At 40.7% G+C, this 5748-nt stretch overlaps 1 non-coding gene across 1 annotated transcript; it reads left to right on the top strand.

Moving 5' to 3' along the window:
- The first annotated feature begins 1022 nt into the window (after nucleotides 1-1022).
- LOC142428353 (U6 spliceosomal RNA) lies at nucleotides 1023-1129 on the top strand. The gene has a single exon (XR_012780273.1). It is a non-coding gene; the product is annotated as a U6 spliceosomal RNA (small nuclear RNA).
- Nucleotides 1130-5748: the final 4619 nt, after the last annotated feature.

Consider the following 5748-nt stretch of genomic DNA (forward strand, 5'->3'; position numbering starts at 1 on the left):
TCAGAACATAGGCTTGGAGTCTGGCTTGTCAATCAGATCATAATCAATGAAACCTCTGTGTGGGCATGGCCTTCTCCTGAGAATGATGGGAAGCCCGGTACTTCACAGGATGGAGACACTTCTCTCTCAGCCATTTCCTGGGAGACATTGCAGCTGAAAAGACACATGGAAATAAGCTAGTGCCCTAAGTTAGAGAAGCCACATGGACCTACCCTGATGTAACCAGACCTCTGAAGCCAGAGAAGCCACATATAGACCCCTGCCAGCGCTAAGATGCTTACAGCACCACTGGATCCAAAGACTTTCTACCCACTGGCCTGTGACCATCCTTTATTCAGCACCATTGCATGTGTTTTGTGAGTCTGAAGAGTACTTGATAGATAGGTATCGGACATATGGGCTTGTATCAGACTTACAGACTTGGATCAGACTGGGTTAGGATGCTTTCTTAATGTACAATTACCCTTTATATAAAACACTCTCATATATATTTCATATTTATGAATTCTTTCTCTAGTCTACCCAGACTAACACAGGTTGAAGAGAAATACCAGGTCAAGGGTACAAGGAAGTTAAATACTTCCAGGATGGAATGAGGTAAAATTGAACATTCCCAGTTCCTAGAGCCTTTCCACTTCCAGTATCCTAAATGTAAAAGTCTTAACCACACAACAATAATACTAAAATTTTATAAATGGAATTCCTATATATTATATTCTTATAACAATAAATTATTATATATACAACCATGTAGCAGGCATCAATCCAGCTCTTAAATCTGTGAACTCACTTAGTCCTTGTAAAAATCTATGAAGGAGAGAATCTAGGGAGAAGAGAAGAGCACACTTGGGACCCTTCCCAGACCCTTATATTTGAGCAGCTCAGATTAAGTGCCAACCCTGAATAAGGCAGTATCCTTCAGAAAAGGAATCAGAGAAAACTCACGAATAAATATGCAAATGTGACACCTCACAAAAAATCATAGAAATCGTCAAGAATCAAACAGAGAAAAAGTAATGCTAGTGCTCGCTTCGGTAGAACATATACTAAAATTGGAATGATACAGAGAAGATTAGCTTGGTCTCTGCGCAAGGATGACACGAAAACTCATGAAGCGTTCCATATTAAAAAAAGAAAGAAAGAAAAGATAAAGTAACTCTAGAGCCACAAAAACACTCTGCCAATTTAACTGAACCTTGGAGAGACCAGGAAATCTGGAAGTTCCTACACAAATGGTAATGCTTTGATTGGAAGTTACACCTAGATGTGAGAAACAGAAACCAAGTGCTTTCTAGAGCAATTTTCAAGAAGCTCGGGCTCAGGGACATAAAGAAACAGTATACAAAGTTGAGACAAGGTGAGACGTCTGCCGAATTTCTACTGGAGTCCTCGGTGGTCTCCAACCAACCTCCTCTGTGGGCTCCCTATGGAGATATCTTACAGAGGATCCTGAAATATACACTTGAAGGTGAAGTTACTCAGATCCTCCTTGGACAGACTCCATCAACCTCCCACCTTCTGACAATATGTTCCAGTCCTCACTCACCCAAGTTCCACTTGAGAAGCCAGTGTAGAACACTCCGCATGTTGTCCATGGTGAGGATCTCCCAGGCCCTCCATGGTCTTCTCCATGCCTGGCTTCTGTGTTTGTCTCAAAAGCCCTGGACCCCATCAACTGTGCTCCACCTCTGACTGAGCTGCATCCTGAATATATGCACAGCTATGCACTTGGGTCCCAAATTCATGTGAGAGACAAGGAAGTGACACTTCTGAGCGTAATCACTAGAAATCTTCAAGAAGCAAAGGAGGAAAAAGGAATTCAAGAACAAGGCAAGAGCTCAGACCAGTTAGTTAGTTGAAACTTGGAATGACCAGGAAATCTGGACTTTCCCACAAGAATGGAGATGCTTTGAATGTGAGGTCAACCTGGAAATGAGAAACAGAAATGTGCTTTTTAAAGCAATTTTCTAGAAATTCATGCTCAGGGGCATAAAGAAACTGGTAGTAATGTCAAAACATGTGGAAGAGTCTGCAAAATCCCTATTGGACTTTTCTTCATGAGGCTAACTAACATGGCATAAATTAGGGAGTGGAGTCTGCTCTGGTCCTCCTTGTGCAGACTTGACCAACTTCCCTGTCCTGGGTTCCTGGGCGGGGACCATGGACCTTGAGCCCTCCCTGCTTAGTTCCATCCCTCTGTCCTGTATTTACTTATTCCTGAGATCCCCAAATTCCAGCAACTGCATAACCACAGGCTGCTCCAAGTTCAAGTGGGAATGAAGGGGACATTGAAGGAGGATCTCTGGTGGGGTTGGGAGTTACTTGTTGTGCTACAAACAGCTGGAGCACCAGTTTGAAACCACCAGCCACTCCACCAGAGAAATATGAGACTTTCTATTTCTTAAAGGACTTCATTGGCTGAAACCCAGAAGGTAGTTCTCCCTAGCCTATCGGGTTGCTGTGAGCCCGAATTCACTTGAGGGCAACAAGTACAAGGGACTTATGACTCCACATTCTAAACACCAAATCCAAAGCTGAACATGTTATGCTGAATGGCATAAGTTGTATATGTAATAAAATGGTTGAAGTAAAAAAAATAAACAGATTTTTGGAATGAGATTATTAATTAAAGACCCTATGAAGTAGACACAAACAATATCCCCATTTTACACATCACACACCTTTTCATGCCTAGTCAATAATGGAGCTGGGAGACACAGTGAGCTTTCAACTAATATGCTCAGCAGATAAAATAAAACCCACTGCATATGTGAGTAATGGGTGATATAACCAACCTTTCTCATTAGAATCCTCCAAGCACAATCTTGCCCTTTCAGGCAAGTTGAGTGCATCTATTTGGGTTGAAAGTAGTTAGAAATTAAATTAACTGAAAGAAAGTTAGAGCTATGAGAAGGTGAAAAATACGTGATCTAGGGGGCTGGGAAATACTCTCTCCCAGTATTCTCTAAAAGTACTCAAATCACCAAATTAATTCCAATAGATAGCGAGCCTGTAGGACAGAGAAGAACCCCTTTGGTTTCCAGAGGATTTAAATCTTTACTGAAGTAGAGATCTGCCTGTAGGTACCACTAAGTATCTGCGTGACCTTGGTCTAATACTTCAGTAGTCTTAGGCCTTAGTTTCTTATGATAGAGAAATGCTCTAGTGTATCAATTGGCTTCTATTTTCTCCTATGGGAGATGATCTATGATTCAGTAATAACACCAAAGAAGACAATGTTGTTTGGGAGCCAACAGCATTAATTTCAAAGCAATAGAGAATATGGTTAGATGATGGAGTCACCCATATTTCACATTAAACTCCAATCAACTTCTCTGGGGGAATTTAAGAGTTGGCTGTATATGGGAACAAATATGATCAATTATAGCAGCTTTGGAATTATATCCTATTGGGAAAGTGTCAAGAGAGTAGAAATAGCCAGAACAGAGACAACAAGAAAATGAACTCTGCCCTAATTCCTTGTCAACTGATGGTATCTAATCTAATCTCAGAAAAGCAGGTCACGTGTATCATAATTGTAATGAGATCTGACTATGTTTCCCCTCTCCACAATTACTCAGCTTCCATTTGCTCCGGGAACCATTCACCTTTAAAAAGAATGAGACATCAAGTCACTCTCATTTCTAAAAATGCAGTTCTTGCTGCGTATTGTAAGAGGGAAGGTAAAATCAAATGCAGTGTACAGAAGGGTCTTGTCATGATAACATTTGTCACCAGCTGGAGAGGATGCAAGCCTGTTTGTAATGACAGCTGTGAACAGGGTATGTGCTCATTGATAGCAGCTGAGGATGCGGTCAGCATGACTTTCTGTAGGGAAAAGTTGGGAATAGGGCTTGGAAGGGTTGGCAAAGAACTAGGTTAGATCTGATCTGCTTCTTGGTGATCTAGGAAGGAAGGAGACTGTACTGGCCTTTGAAAGGAGAGGAGTGATTGTCAGACAATGGGAAAGAGGGAAGGAGGCTTAGGTAAGTATGAAAAGTAGAATATCAAACTAAACACATCACAGGAGCACATCCGAACTCTCAAAGCTCAGAGGTATATGCCCTTTTTGAAAACTGTCATTTGATTGAAGTCACAGGTCCAGTCACAAGAGAAAAAATCAAGGGAAAGGGAAAGCTGTGATTCTCTCCGATCTTTATGAAAGGAATGGGATTGTGATTAGAATCTGTAACTAAGTAAAAGTTAATATAATGTTCACAGAGTAGAGGTTTTTATTAAATTACAATAATAACACAATTACTTTAGAACAAAAGAAGATAGTGACTCTGTTTTCATACCCCTTAAATATGAGAAGAAGAATTATGCAGAGTAAACGGGAGTTTCATTTAAGGTGTGTGTGTGTGGGGGGGTGGTATGTGTTCCAGATTTCCTGGTGTCAGATCTGAGAGGTCAAGGGACACCTGCTATATTCCCTAACAGGTAGAAGTGCCAACTGTTTTAGTTGCCATCCCAGAGACATCTCTTCTTTTTATTTACTTTACCATTCCATATGTGTAAGAAAGGTCACGGAATAAGGTGCAGAATATATGAATGAGGGAATTCTCTTGAATTATATTTGCCACCCATAAGAATAAAAGATTATCTCCTGATAGAAGATGGATGAGTAAATGCAGGGTTAGATGGATGGATGTGTAGGGAGGGAGGGAAGATGGGAGAGAGAAAGAAGCTGTCTCATTGACTTTAACCCATGGTGTCTGTTTGAACAGCAGAACAAAAGGCTTCTCCTTCCTGTGTGATCCATATCACTGTCAACATGTTCAGGCGTATTGTGATTATTGTGCCCTTCCTTCTCCCTGACTCTCTCTTTCACCTCCACCAGAGGATTCCTCCTGATAGCATGTCCAATTCAGTGAGTCTGTGTCAGGTAGTGTTCTGTTATGATGCCAAGTTTCAAGGACTGGTTTTCAGAGACAGGTCACTAGAGCGTCCTTCTTAGTTAACCTTAGTCTAGAAGTTCTGCTGAAACATGAGTCTGATGCTATTTGAAATACCAGTGGTATAACCTCAGCATCGCATAAATACACAAGTCGCCACAAGGCAACATACAGTTAGGTGATGGTTTCACCTTACAAGTTGATAAGGAACTTAATAACATCATGCCTGAGTGTTGCTCACCTTTTAAGTTCATGTGCTAAACACAAGTGATTCATAACTGATGTTTTGTTGACAGATTGAGGTAATGAATAATTGTATTATATCCAACTCTCTCTTCTAAAAAGTTGTCACAGTATTGCCTTCTGTCAATGTTGCCTTTCTGTTCCACTGGATGTGAATGTTATTGGTCCTTGTCTGTTTACTAACTGCTTCTTCTCTAGCTACCTCCCTTCCCTTCTGTAGCTACCTCCCTGCCCTCCACCAACTAATTCAGTGGTAGTGTTTGGTGAGATAATGAAATAGACAGGGTGTGGGAACCCTTCCTATCTGTAATATTCATGTTTTATTATTATTCAAGCAACTTGAATTTGAATAAACTCAGGGAAAAATAGGGAACTCATTATTAAGAAAATGAAAAGTTGAGTGTGATATTTTTCCCTCTGTTTTCTCTACATGGTTATCAGCACCTCCATTTTATAGTGGTTTTAAGATGCTTGTAGTGGAAACCTGGCTACAAAAATACAGATTTGCTTTCTGTCATCGCCACATGGACCTCACCATGTGAAGATGCAATTTGTATTTTAAAATACACATTAAATTCCATTTCAGTCCCCAAAGCTATGCTTGCCAGCT

Source organism: Tenrec ecaudatus, chromosome 15 (assembly GCF_050624435.1).
Source record: "Tenrec ecaudatus isolate mTenEca1 chromosome 15, mTenEca1.hap1, whole genome shotgun sequence".
Taxonomy (NCBI): domain Eukaryota; kingdom Metazoa; phylum Chordata; class Mammalia; order Afrosoricida; family Tenrecidae; genus Tenrec; species Tenrec ecaudatus.